Source organism: Chelmon rostratus, chromosome 17 (genome assembly GCF_017976325.1).
Source record: "Chelmon rostratus isolate fCheRos1 chromosome 17, fCheRos1.pri, whole genome shotgun sequence".
Taxonomy (NCBI): domain Eukaryota; kingdom Metazoa; phylum Chordata; class Actinopteri; order Chaetodontiformes; family Chaetodontidae; genus Chelmon; species Chelmon rostratus.
Window position 1 is genome coordinate 15,320,949 of NC_055674.1, and position 15,738 is coordinate 15,336,686.

The following is a 15,738-nucleotide window of genomic DNA, read 5'->3' on the forward strand; positions in this document are numbered from 1 at the left end:
CATTTACAGATCCAGATACTTCCAGACTTTAAGCTAAGCTAAGCTAAGATAATCAGGTGGTGCCTGTCTTCTCACCTACAGCAATTACGCTCATCGTCATCGTCATTTGCCAAAATATTAAAAAATTGCCCTAATATACCCAACCAGCGGGGAGCCTCGCTGCTCCATTTGCCCTGTATCAGTCCCCTGACCTCTAAAGTCCATGTTATAGCTCTGTTTTCATTGCACAAATTTACGGACGATTGACAGCTGGTTCATCAATGCCACAGTGAGATGCTTTATATTGATACAAGTACAGAAGTGCAGCTGAATGCACACCAGCATGCATGCCTGTGACAGAACAGTAGCGATTGCAGTCAGAAAACAATTATTCATTTAGCAAAGGCCCTAAGGCTTGCAATTAGGCAAACAACACCAACAGCGAGGCAAACCATTTTGCAGTAGCAAAATATTCCTCGGGGGAAAACAAGCCAACACCCAGATTCCATTTTTAACATTTAGCAGCACGACACAGTGAGATGTGAGGCCGGGTGGTTCACGTGAGCATAAAGCAAATGACCATGATTCGTCAGTGACTTGCTTGGGTCTGTGTGCTTCCAGTGCTGCTATACTTCCCTCTCTGTTGGAGAAATACAATCCTGAGCTGTGCTCTGAATCCCAATCACCTTATTTAACTGAGAGCACTTGTATGTTGGAGGAAATTGTGCTAACAGTTTGGTGCCAGACAGAAAGAACATGAGCAGTAAATTAAAATCGCAAGCGATGTATGAAAGCACAGTTTCTGCTTTCTTAATGGCACCACCCACCCGCCCGCATGTGCGCACGCACGCACGCACACACACACACACACACACACACACCTCACCCTTTCCGTCTTTCTTTAACTCTCTCTCTGACACACACACAGGCACACACACACACACCTGTCAGAGAGCAGTGTTTACCCACAGCGTCATCTGCCTGAAGGAGTATTTTTCCTGGTAATTGGACCTGACCATCAGTTGTCCTGTAGTCCTGCCTCTGTCTCAGTAGCTGCTCATGACAGTTTCTGTTTCCCTCATTTGGCTGCTGTCTCACATTTTATATGACTCAGACTCATTTGATGTCGTGCTGGTTATTTAATTAAATTCATCTTATTTCTCTTTAATGTCTTGTTCTCACTGCTGCACGTCTGTGTTTTCTTATAGAGGCAATTTATACATTTGTTTCTTCATTATTGTTAATTAATCTAAATTTACACCCCTTATTAATTTTTCCATATATGGTCCAATGGCATTTGTTGTTGTCTGCATAGCGGATGCAGTTAAACGCACAGTATGTCGTTTCTGCCAGAGGTAACTTTTTAAAGTTAAACATGACACATTCGGTCACGTTCGCCGACTTCCTTCCTCACTCTGACGAATCACCTGACGTATTCATAAAGTTTCCAAGTGATGAAATTCTAAGAACTTTGTTGTTGATGTTTTGTAAGAATTTCCCCTTCCAGTCAAGACTGCATTATGGTAACGATAAACGTTGTTCACAAAGCATCTTAGCCCTTAAGAGAGCTCCTATTGTGAAAAACTGTTAGGAGAAGGGAGGAGGCCTTTAAAGAGTCTTAAGAGTTTCTTAAGCAGAGGAGAAAATGGTCGAAAGAGGAAAAGGTAGGAGAGATATTCTCCAAATGCTGAATGGCAGCGATTTAATAAAACACTACAGATTAGATCACGCGGGGATAACATCTGAAGCTGATCTCTATCGACCCAACGTGATAACGCTGTAACTCACTAAAGTGATCGCAACACTAAGATGTTTGGCCACTTGAAAAATGCAGCAGTGCAGCAGGGGCTTGTCTCTGTGGCAACCTTCCATCAGCAGAGCGATCACACAGACTATTACAGCAGTTTCCCAGCCTCATCTCGTGGCTCGGTTCATCTCATTTCCACTGGACGTCCGCGCCTTGCAGACTCACAAAAGGGCATTTGTGGACCTAGCGGGCGTCCCCGGTGTTGTCGGTGGAACTGATGGGACGCACATCCGCATTATCGCACCATCAGGAAATGTCAACAGAAAGAGGCACAGCAGCATCAAATTGATTCCACTGCGGACCACGAGGTTTTGGACATTGCTGCAAAATGGCCAGGCTCAACACATGATGCCAGGATACTCTCTGAGAGTGGCCTGAGACGGCTTTTTCAAGCGTATTATGTGCCAGCCAGTAGCCATGGCTCCTGACTCCTTACCTCCATCCAGACCAGAGGCCACAGCTACACAACAGCTGAGAAGGCTAGCATAGTTATGCATGGAAATAAAATTTAAAGAGCAGCAAATGCCCTGGACTCCATGAAATAGCTACACTGTCATGAATTACTCACATTATTTTTAATTGTTTGGAAATGCATTTGCTGATTTATTTGTATGGACTTTCAGGACCCATAAGAAAACAGACAGTAGCTGAGCGGGTTACTGACCAGCTGAAAACATGATTTCATGCGTTACATGGAGAGGTCGCCCGATAAGGTCTGCAAAGTCATTACAGCCTGCGCAGCACTTCACAACATCTGCAACGCCAAGACAAATCCCAGAATCTCCAGAGGACAGCGATGGTGACAGCGATGAAGAGGAGGACGATAATAAAGAGAGTCACCCTCCACAGGGGAGGAACTCGTTTCAGAGCCTTACAGCCGGCCAATTTACAAATTTGCATAACTGCTGGCTGTGTTGCACCAACATATCGCACAGTTTTGCCGGGCACATGAATGCATCGTTTGTGTTTGCTGTGTAATTTATTCTCGAGGGGCTCAGGTTTTAATTTGCAGCACTCCTCCTGCAGTCATAGGACTCTTTTGTGCTTGCTGAGGGCGTCCATCACAGTCTAAAATCTTCTGTCCAGCAGGGGTTCTGTTCAAGGCCCCAGTTCCTCTGAAGGCAGAACAGAACCATTTCGTTTATTTGATCATTGTTTCATTTTGTTTTCAATTCTCTATGAGAATGTAGAGAAGTATGAGAAATGGCCTCTATATGTCCTGCACCATAGATAGAAATGATTTATGATATTCTGTTTAGCTGTCTACTGGTCTATAAAACCAACTTGTCCTACTTTTGCTGCATTTCCATCAGCTGAATCATTCAACTGTCTGTGCCTTCCTTCAGCCTGGTGATGCTAACAGTAAACTCTGCTCCTCGGTCCAGTTAGGCTATGCCAACCAACGCAGCTACTTACAGAAGCTGGCCAACAATCATGGAAATTGCTTAAAGCTGAGCCATTTTCCCCTGTTAATAGGCCTATCAAATAGACCAGCATCGTCCAAAAAAAAAAAGTGACATATTATACCTTAAATGCATATTATAGTATGTCATGACATCAGTGAAATATTTGAGAAGTTACTGCCACAAACTTGACATACTTCACTTCCTCTGCAGAGGTTATATTTTATATTTACAATCTGAAGCGTTTGATGCAGTAAACGCACCCCTCTGACTCTCCAGGTAGATTTAAACGAACGCCACCGATGATTTCCTCTCAGTACCCTCCGCAGGCTTGTCTGTAAACCCCTCCTTAACCTTCCTCACACCCCTCCTCCTCTGACTCATCCTCTTTTCGCTGACCGCAAATTATCCCGCAGTCCCACTCCTGTCTCGACGGTCCTCCTGACACTTGGCACCCGCCTGTCTCTCCTGTCCTCCACCTCCCCCTCCTCCTCTTTTCCTCTCTCCTGGATCGGTTGACAGTTGTGCACTTGACATTTTCCTGTCTGCTCAAATGTTTTCGACTCTCTCCATCTTGTTTTCTCATGGTCACTTCCTCTTATATGTTTCAACTCTGTTTTGCTGTGTTTGTGTCATCATTCTCGTATAGGGAGAAAACCTATACGAGTCTTCTAACCAGTCGCAATCATCTTGGGTGGTGCAAAGCAAAACAGGATGCAGCCACGGTGCCTTTGCAAAAGTGTTGAGGGTGAGCTTGTTTTGGTGGAACATCTGCAAGTGGGGAGGTGAGGCATTAAAATGGCCAAATCCCTCAAAAGAAAAGGTAACAGCTGCTTGCTTGTTTATGTTCATACCTTTAGAGAGCAGGTGAGGGGAACTTTTTCAGCACAGATTAGCGTGCATGTTGCTAGCTCGGAGGCTGTGTAGTGACGGGGAGTTTGCCAACAGTAACACTCAGATAGCAGCAGGATCTGCTTGTTTTATTTCAGGGGCAGGTTTATACCCACAGTCTACATAATCAGACTGAAATTAGGTTTCCTCAAAGACTGTCACTGTTGATGGACTTTATTGTCCCACCTTGCTTTGCACAAAGGAAAAGGACGAGCCACTCACAGCTGCAATTTTTTAAATTGAATGTCCACTTTACAATGAATGTACAGACCAAGAGGAAAGCAAATATCAACATTAAAAAGAACATAGAAATTAGAATAAAATGAAAACTATTTACTCTGTACTGTTATACAGTTAACTAAGAAGTTAAGTTCTGATTTCCTTTTGACTGTTAACTTTACGCACTGTAGTGCTGTAACATTGAAATGCATTACAAAATCCCCCCCAGAAAAGACTTTGGAATGGAATTTGACTATTTTGTTTTATGAGTGTGATACTTCCAAAGTGAAATAAACAACTGGAAAATAAATAACACTCTTATCAGTCTTGTTCTTCTCAAAGTAAAACAAAACAGAAAAAAGGGTTCAATTTTGTAACAGTACCAAGAGGCCACATCAAAAAAAATTATCTTAATCCATCCAGCCTATCCTGGAATAAACACACTAACTGAATTAGTGGGATGTGGGAGTGGGAGTCCTTTTGAAGTCCATAAAAATCGCACCTCTATTCCGTATCAATTTTAAACCTTGCAGGCACGTTGTGCTCACAGCTGGAAATCTTTAAACAGATTGCAGAGGGTGGTGAGACAACTCCAGGAAACCTCAAACAATGAAAACGTATAAAGTGCTTTTCCCTTTGTGAGATTTAATTAAGTTTAATTGGAAGTGGCTGTTGTATTTGCGTCCTTTGACACATGTCTCATATTATTTCCTGTTTGCAGTTTGTTTGTACATTCATTTCCAATGTCTTGTATACTAAAAACAGTCGACTGTGAGCTGAAGTGTAGAGCAGGCAGTCATGGTTTTACTTTTGAAAAACTTTATTCAGTCTCCTGCACTTGGACTGTGTGCTCATGTGCACACGGGTTGACTGACTTCTCCTTCACTTGGGCGGGGCAGTGGTGACCTAACATAGGATAACTCCACCCAAATTAAACCTGAGTGGAGGTCTAATCAACCACATTAAAAGCCTCTGCCTGCCAAGTTACTGTGCCAGTCATCCATTTATTTTTTCTGTTAGTTTAGAAGCAGCTCTGCACTTCTTCCAGTTTGTGTTCTTACTTTTCATAATTAGCACTCTTCATGGTGCATGTTGTGGTCCGTGTGTCGCATTAGCCTTGAACACCTACACCGACTCCTGCCTTAAAACATGAATTGCAACTGTAATTTAAACAAAATGCTTTTAAGTGACTGTCGGAGTCTCGTCGTGGCGTCGCGTGAGAAAAATGTATTTTCGATGCAAAGTGACATGAATCTTGAGCTCGGTTTGATCGCTGGAGTAGCTCTGCAGTCAGTGCAGCCGTTCGCTGATTGATGTTTGCTGTGGCAGCGTGTGACAGCTCAGACAAACTGATTTCCAAACTTGCCATTTTCCTCCAGACTGTCTCTTTTTTGTGTCTCTTTGTCTCTTTGCATTCATACAACTTGAATTAACCAGTCAGTCTGAAACAGTTTCAGCTCATAACGATGTTTCATCACTTCCATCCACAGCACCCTCAGCAAATCTACTTCAGTTTGACTCGCTTAACATTTAGCTTTGACATTAAGCTTTGACTCTGCACACACTGTCAAATGAAACTTTTATTAATTTCATAAATATTCTTCACATTTTGCTCCAAAAGCTTCAAGAAAGAAGAAGCACTAAGTGGAGCAGCTTGGTTTTCAACCGGAGAGAGAGAGAGAGAGTCATCTTTCTTTACCTTTGGCTGTAGTGTTTTTCTTCCTGTAGGCTCTGGTGTTTGTTTGTGTGTGTTTGCAGCGTGTTTGCTGTTCATGTATTTGTTTTGGAATTCTGCAGCACAGTTTTTCATTTGCGCCACGTTTCCATTGGTGTATTTGTTTTGCATGTGTTTTTTTTTTTGCATGTTTGCCCTCGTCGGCCACCATATGACACAGGGCAGATTTCGACGCTCGGACTCAAGAAACACTAAAATTAATTATCTTCTGGTAAATGTCCCAGCTGAAATTATTTATTGTGTGTGAGTTATTTCTGGTGTCCCGGGGGTGATTTTAAATGCCATCTGGATTGACGTCTGCTGTTCCGCAGAATTAGCGACTGACGCACCAATTGGATTACAAGGGCTACAAAACCAGCATCAGGGTAGAGCAGCATCACTCTGCAGATTAGATTAGATGATTAATGAACATGGTGAAAATAATAGGCTGTCGCAGCAAACACAATAAAATACGCATAGTGTTGCAAAAATGAATACAGTCTGAAAAAACGACACTGTTATTAACTGTATATCATGTGGACAAAATATTAGAAACACCTCTCGGAGTTCTGCTACATTGTGCGCATGAAAAATGTTCAATAATCAGCTTCCTCTGGCAAGACCAGTGCAGTCGAGAACTGGCTTCTACCCAGCGGCATTTACTAAACCGTGACATTTTCCTTTTACCTTCATCCAGAGAAATGTATGATTTTGCAAGTGCAATCTTAGTACATTAGGGCTTTTTCCTCCTTATCGATTACATGGGTGGTCCCAGTCAGAAGCCCCCTAATCCTTCCAGTGTTGCTTTAATTCTGAGCCTGATCAGATAAAGACTGCGAGGTCTCTGTCCGCGGCCTCATCACTCTCTCAAAGCAGAAGCAGCTCCTGAAGTTCAGAGACTTGAACCAGCTGACGTCAGTGCAGCGAGCTTAATTAAGTTCTCCTCACTGCGTCAACCTCTCCCCTCCCTCCCCATCCAACATGTCCTCCCTTCCTCACGCAGCCCCCCCCCTCCACCCACCCAGCCTGTCGAGGAATCCCCTTTGATCTGTGGTATGACAGCAGCTGCACTGTGCAGCTTCCCAGAAGCACATAAATCAACTGACAAGCGCTCCTCCTCTCCCACCACACACACACAAACACAAACACACAATGGTTACAGTGGTCAAAGGAATACACCAAGTTTTAACCATGTTTTAGGGAGTGCGGCCAGTTGGTCAGTCCAGTGGTACAGTATAATCCGTGAGAACATAAATGGGAGTGGAAATGCGTATGAATCCAGTGGAAAGCTTCGACCACACATGGGATTGGCATAACGTTGAAGAACAGTGGTGTCAGGTAGATTTATTACCTGTTTACTCTCCATGTCTAGCTTACATTTACCCAATCACTTTGCACTGCATGTGGCGGCTGCGGCTCAGGTGGTAGGGCGGGGTGTCCATTAGTAGTTGCGCTGCTGGTTTGAAGCGTCCTTGAACAAGGCGCTGAACCTCGGAAATGCTTCTGCTCTCAGGTTGAAAATAACATATGAGTGCAGTTCATACTAGGGTCAACTCCAGACTGAGGTTTTCAGCTGATCTAGTTCACCTGGGACAATAAAAGCTGGCCCATGTGCTCAGTCTGTCTCTCCCCTCCTCAATGTTTTTGCACCATCAGCACCTCCACACCACACATCCACCCATGCATTGCATGTATTGCTGACTTCCACACACCTTTGTTAATTTGCTAGCAACCACAACAAGCCACAGCAGGTCTGTCAAGTTCAGGATTTCTCCATGTCGATGTGGTGTTCACGGTTCTCTAGAAACAGTGACACTTGGAAACCAAAGCGCTTAGAGAGTGGCACTTTTCCAAGATTAAAAATACAGGCGCAGAAGTAAAACTGTTTATATTTGTGGTTTATATTTGCATAAAGTATACGGTGTCCACAATTTTAAACCCCTAAACCGTAACCCTTAAATGTACCGCACATTCAGGCATGCAGGCATATGCGCACTTGTGCACACACCATAGGCGTTTTTCATCAGGGCGGGGGACATTTACTTCACCACTTAGCACACCTACAGAGCACACCTTTCAACTCCGTGGACACCATGAATGCAGCATTTTCGTTACCATGTACTTTAGGAAGGATGGGGTAATCCTCCCAGAGCTCTTTAGAAAAGGCCGACTCTCTTCGGCATGACAGCTAGCAGGGGAACAGGATGTCCGTTCACCATAATAAAGTAATCTGCAAACGTTAGCATGTCCAACTTACTAGGATGCTGCAGTAGTAATGCTATCGCCGTGCACGTATGCCATCAAGTGCACATTTAGAATCATTTAACAGGGTTCTGTTTTCAAAACGAGCCAGCCGGACACAGTTTCAACCAACTCGTAGAGCTAACGACACTTAGCTAACTTGCTACTGTGCCCATTATCATTGTAAACTGCATGTGAGAATGGAAATCTGGATGGGTGTAGCAGCAGGGGAAGCAAGGCTTAGCGAACAGTCAGTTGACTCATGGGTTCATGTTCACTGTGTTAGATTGTGCACCTTCAGCAAGTTTTCACCAGTTTTTAGCAGCGCATAAGAATGAACGATAGGAAATTCCTAAAGACAGCATCCCGAGTCCTGATATGTCTGTGCATCAGCTACATTTTCTGCAAACACCACATGAGAGGCAGCGTAGATGATTGACACAAAAATTCCTTAAGGCGACATTTCAAAGCTCAAGACAAAATCATATCCTGAGATTACAGAGGCGATGCCATCTGCTCTTAGATGCAGCACTCTGATTGGTTATCCCGATGGAAGGTGATTATCATTGGGTGATATATAGGTCCATTGACCCAGCACTGGCAAGCTCATAACCTTTACAGGTCAGGAGTGTGTGTGTGTGTGTGTGTGTGTGTGTGTCAGTATCAGCAGGTCGCTCTCCTGCGAGCGCTGTATTCAGATTAGGCCACACCACTGGACAGTAATCCGTCTTTGATGAACATATGTTTTAATCCTACGCCCAGCCACAGACACACACACACACACACACACACACACACACACGCACACAGACCGACACACACATGTTGTATACTGTATGTGCCAAAAAACATCATTCGAATGAAAACGAAAAGAAAAAACAATGGCAAAGGAAAAAGAAAGAAATGATGGACTCTCTCTCTAAAAGATGGACGAAAAGGCAAGTATTGAGAGAGAAAGTGATAAAGAGTGTGAAGTGCCACAGAGGGAGCGAGAGATAGGACGGATTAACCATGAGAAGCTGCCAGGACAAGGACCTTTTGGCCTCACGCTCACACACGCACACACACACACGCACATACACACACACACACACACACTCACACACAGGCCAGGAAATGGATTAGTGAGTGGGGTTGTTTGGAGGCAGATCGGATGAATGGTGATTCACTGTGTCTGTTCAGAGAGTTTCAGAGGGCTGTGTGTGTGTGTGTGTGTGTGTGTGTGTGTGTGTGTGTGTGTGTGTGTGTGTGTGTGTGTGTGTGTGTGTGTGCGTGCGTGCGTGCATGTGTGCATGCATGTGTGTGTGTGTCACTGTCTCATTAGTGAGAGCAGTCAAGCCAGCTCCGTGGAGGCGATGCTGCCGCAGACCTCGTTAGGGATCCTCTCCTCTAACCTCATGATACACAAACTCTAATGCACACGCGTGCACGTGTGTACACATACGCACGCACGCGTCCATGCACGTATCCACGGTACCCTCTCACATACACCGACACGACAACACACACACAAATGCTGTACGTCGTAACAGAGGGTAACTCTCAGATCTAATAAGTCATATTTACAGGGTTTCTTGCATGTGTGTTCTGTTTGTCTGTGTGTGTGTGTGTGTGTGTGTGCATGTGTGTGCACGCTCTTTTTTGTGAACAGAAAGGCGGATGATGAAACTGAGCTGAAAGTCTAGTGAGGACGGAGCAACAGGGGCAGAAAGATGATAGCAGATGCGATGGTGCATTTCCTGTTTGTATAGTCACTTAGAACTTTTAGCTCCGTATTGACTTTTTAATTGTCATCTATTATGTGGTTGAATGAAAAAGAAAGCGATGTTTGGCTGGAGTTCGTTCCAGCCCAGTCTCTCTGACTTACTGTAACCCCATTCAAGCGACAGTGAAGAGAAGATTTCAGAGAAATTAGTTTTCCCGGACGCGCTGCTTTTACTGTAACTGTGGAAAATAGCGCATGCAGGTCAGAATGGGTGCATCTGTCAGCTTGACACCAATGAGCCACTTTCAGATGACAATCCATAAAAGTTTCTCTCTTTCTTAGCGAAGATTTAATTCTCAACAGAGCGTTTATCAGTTAAGGCCGCCTCCGGGTCTGACGAGTGTTACCTGAATCGTCACGGCTCCAGCAAACCTCTTTGAAACTGTTTATCTCTGTGTGGCGCAGATATTGAGATGATGCAGCTGGCCACACACACTCGTGCAGCAGGAGTCATAACTAATCAAAAAGCTCGTAATATCGTGTGCTGTCATACACGTATATCAACTATTTTGACAACCTTGCCAGAAAGACTTAATGCTGCCTGATGCATATGTGCCATACATTTGTGCACTTTCGACATTGTTGAGGAAAGTAGTCTTTGATGTTGCTCTTTTCTCAAAAGCTAATAACAGTTGTTGATGATGCACAAGTAACATCTCCTCTAGGTCTTGTACATATTGTACAAAATGTATCCATCTCTGTAAAATGCAGCTGAAAACATCCTGTCTTAATAGAAGTTTGCATTGGTTCTATTTTTTAAAATCGTTGTCAGAAGATGATTATTTCAGGGAGCTCCTTCGAGTGATGTTTTGAATCTGTGTAATTTGAAAGGTTTGCTCCCGCACGACCATTTATATTGTGAATTGACATCTCAGTCTGTAGCTCATAAGCTGTAGGTTAAAGTGTGAAATTTGGCCAAAAGGGACGGACACAGCGGTAAATTATATGCAACGACAGCATCAGCCTTCAGGAGCAGAGTTGGCCAGTAAACATTATTGCATTAGTGTGTTCAGTGTGAAAGATGTAGATGTGCCGTCTGCTGTGAATCACAATACGGCTGCAGTCTGTTTAAGCATGGGGATTTGAATAAAACGTTTGTTTTATTCTTTGTAATTCAGGTTTATATTAGGATCGCCGTGGGTAACATAAACCAGCTAATAGGCTGGAGACAGACAAACGCACACACACTCACTGCACATACTGACTGGTAGCAGTGACTGGTCCAGATGGTGGGACAGCGCAGGGTATTAGTGGATAATGTGGGGGAGGTTGGGGAGGGGCCTCAGCGGGGGTGAGAGGGTTAAATCTCCCTGATTGGAATGCACAGCTGCACCAGCGCACACACACACACGCGCGCATATCGTCACACAGCTGAGTATGCGAGGACTGCGCAGAAGTTTCTGGAAGTGTGGCGAGGCTCCACAGAGCTGTATGACTCAGCAGTGGAAGTCTGCTTCCTCCTGCCTGTCCGTTTGTCTGTCTGCCCGTCTTTTTATTTATCTGTGTGTCATCTCCGCCTCATTCGCTCTTTCTCCCCCTCCTCCGTCTCTGTCTCACCTTTATTAGAGCGCCTCTGCTCGGCGCTCGCGCTCGCTCTCGGCACACACGCTGCCTTATTTACTGTCTTTGTCTCACTTTATGTCCGTCTCTCTGCAGGAGCTCATAATGTGACAGACAGCGTAGCCTCGTCTCGCTGCTGTTTCAGACACACTCAGTGGAGTGGAAAGTTGAGCAGAAACACACAGTGATGGCTTTGAGAGACAGGGGGTGGGGGGAGGGTGTTTCCAGCTAAAACATGTCAACTGCACATCTTTACTTGTTCTTTAATAGTGTTTACTCACCACTTTTAGCTGACAAGCTCAGTTCTGCAGTGAAAACAGGGAGACCCACCAACCAGCAGGCATTTGAAGCCAAAAACCTGGACCTACTCACACAGTGGTTTAATTTTAGATGACGACAAGTTCTTCAAAAATCTACCTATAAAAACAAAAGTAGGCTACTTAGTGTTATATAACAATCCCATTCCGTATTCTGCTCAGTTGTTTATTTATTATGCAGTGTATCAGGGGTGGGGAACTGTTTTCCTATCAAGGGCCATTTCAATTTTCATAACATCCTTCGAGGGCCGTGCTAAATTATTGAACACATCACACTAACCTCAAATGCGCTGGATGGAACTGCTTGTCTTTGGCCATCACTACCATCTGAAGTCCGATGGTAGTGATGTTGATGCTACTCACTGGTTTTCCGGGTTTGGTTCAGTCAGTCTTGAGCAGAACTGAGTCTCTGCAAGTGTCAGTTTTGAAGATAGCTGTTCGCAGTGGGAAGTTGTCCAAAACAGAGCCGCAAACCTCGGCGCACGTCTCCTCAGACTGGGAAAATCCTCAGGACGTACATACATTTTATTGAACTCAAGCGGAGGGAGGTTGCTGTACTTTGAGCCCGTCGTTGGGTTGTCAGACACATCAGCTGGTTCCACGGTAAATGGTGTAGCAGAACCGTTCAGTTCCTTCTGTTTACTTTTCACGTCCAGAAACCTCTCTCCAATGGCTGGATGAGTTTTCACATTCAGCAGCGTACTCAGATGTCATGGCAGGCTTTTGTTCTCGCAGAGAAGGAAAATGCAGCGTTTCCTCTATCCAGCTGCATTTGCCACATCTTTAATTTCACTTCAAGTCATTTGACATTTGAAAGCAGAGAGCTGAGAAGCTGGTTGGGACCTTGGAGCTTTACGTTCATCTCTGGGAGAAACTGTTTCGCACGTTCACAAAAAGCGTTTAGAGGTTGTCTACCTTGGGTTTACGTAAACCAATCAGATCAATGAACCAGCAACTGCATAAACATTTTTAGGAGCCATCTGTATTTGCCAGTACATCCTCATAGGATGCTGATTGGTCCGAAATGACTGTGGTTTGGCCACAAATGCATTACTTGAAACCTGGAAAGATGGATTCTCGGCTCATGTGCTCTCATGTGATCTTGTGAACGCAGCCACTTGCTATTACTGAGTTTCATGACGGCTTTTCCCTTCATCTCCATTAATTCTTTGAGACAAACTGGAACAACAACAAGGCACTCCTTCACAAATTCTCCTTCTAAATGAGTCTTCAACTTCTTAGCTATTCGCTTGCTCACTACAAAACTTGCCTGTATAACAGTGCTTCTGTCAGAGTGAAAGCTGCTTGTTGGCCACCCAAACTCCACTGAAAAGTCTCAGCTTCCATCCAACCATTCAAACCACAATTCAGTTATTTTGTAAAAAAAAAAACCCAATTTAAATATATTGGAAAAAAAAGAAATAATTCACAGGCATGTCAATATGATGACACTGTGAGAAGAAAAAATGTGTGCAGATGTGCCTGACTGGGCTCAAGATTTAGCATTTGTGTGTTTTATATGCAGACATCAGCAGGGTTGTTTGTTTTATATGCAACTGTCTATATATGTGTTAATATGATGTCACACACAAGGCTGCAAAACACTGTTATCCAACATCAGATTATACTCCAGATGCTACTGTCATTGCTGCTGCAATGACACATCATTCTCTCTCTCTCTCTCTCTCTCTCCCTCCCTCCCTCCCTCCATCTCACTTTCTCTTTGTATACCTTTATTCCTGTCTATTCACTCTTTCCCCTGTTCTGGTCTCAGCCTCTCTGTCTCTCTCTGAGTCGGTTTGAAGTCTACCAGTAGGGGTGTGTGTGGGTGAGGACGCCCTGCAACCTGCAGGTCTTTGTATTGAAAATGAGTTTTATATTTTTCAAGAGGCCAGCAGGCAGTCAGCGCCTGTGTGTGTGTGTGTGTGTGTGTGTGTGTGTGTGTGTGTGTGTGTGTATTCCTTTTTATTTTCAACAGATGAAAGCAGAGTGCAGACACAACAGAACCACACCACAGATGATAACAGCAGTCAGGAACAAGAGCCACATGCACATGCACACATTCTGATGTGAGATTCGTCACGTGCTTGGCTATTCAAATGCCCAGCTGCAGCTAAGATAACTTATTATAAATTATTGATGAGATAGTTACACACAGTCTGGCTGGATTGCATAAGAGCGATTAATTACATTTACTGATATATTCATTTAGCAGGGATAATACAGATATTGTAACGTATATAGGGTATCTAGCTGAAGCTAATTTATAACCTCTATCAGAATAAAACATCTGAACAAATAACTGGGTACAACAGATTGAGGATCAAAAGAACTTAACAGATAAAACAGACTGTGTGCATGTACATATGCATGTGTCTTTGTGTGGATGTATTGTACGTCCCTGTGTATGCACTGACGTGTAGGCGCGAGAGTGTGTGTATGTAAAGTAAATCACCAGGCACCAGCTGGTTTTGTACATAACGCTGTCTTTGAACATCAGCTTCGCCCAATTCGCAGTGCTGTGGTCGCAAATGGGCCAAGCCTAGGTACATTTGCAAAAACTAGTGCATTAGTCATTGTGAAATTGACTAAAGTTCATAAAGGTGGTGGGTACATGATGTCACCTGCAGATTTCACTACATTCAGAGCATTGCAGATTTCATGATGTAAACCTACAATGGCAGGACTACTAGCAAGTCAGCTGCACCCTGCAAATCATAAAACAGACCCTTTATCTGCGGCTGCTCTGCATCAGATCCCTGTCACACCAGCACTGATAATTGTCAACTGTCCTGACAGTGCTGACCTTTGATGGAAAAAAGAGCTGCACACTCCAAACTAGATGAAGTTCTCGTATTAGCTGCTATGCACCTTTCATTTTAGGTGTGAGCGTCTGCACTAGTTTGATGCCTGGACGGGCTAGCTCAAGCATGCCGCCAGCTAGCTGCCCAGCTACAGTAGCTCACCGAGTAAAGCAGCCCTTTAGTTGGTCATTATATCACCAGGTTTCCATACCACAGACAGAAACGCACATGAACACATACACACGCTTACAGATTACACATATTTACATGCAAGTGAATGCACACGAGCTAACAGATGATGTGTGCGCAAGGCTGCATGCGGATGACAGCGCATCTAATGCTTTTATTCCTCACACACACACACACACAGGTGCCATTCGCATGTCAACATGTATGACTGAGCTGCATGGCTGAATGCTCTCAATAGCATGACAGACTTCCCTTCAAAGCTGTCTGTGATGCTGTTCCATACTGGCGTGTGCGTGTGTGTGTGAGTGTGTGTGTGTGTGTGTGTGTGCTTAAAGCGGTCTGCTGGTGTTTGTGTGTGATTATGTAACTGTTTCCTCTGCTCCTGTTGTGTTTATGAATGCATGGATATTTTTTTTTCCTCTCCCATATTTTAATTAGAATGATTACTTTGGCATGCAGCTTGAAAGAGGGGTGAAAAAACACCCCCTTAAAAAGCGTCTTTCATCCTTCCTTTCTTTCTACCCATGCCAGTCTCTCTTTCACTTGCTTATGTATCGCAGTGTACTTTTCTTAGCTGGAATTCAATAATACATCAAGAATATGCATATTTCAGTGTCTTTGTGCAATACACTCGTGACACGCTGCACATTTACAGTATATAAGGGCCTGTGCTGCTGCTATTGGGGGAAGCCCCCTGAAGGAAGACACGCAGGGACTCCCCCACCTCTCATACGTCAGCAGGCCTAATGAGAAGACTCCAGCCCCCAGAGACGGGGGGGAGGAATGAGGGGTAGAGACGTAGATACAATAAACTAAGATAGATCAGAGGACGAGCTGAGGTAGAGAAAC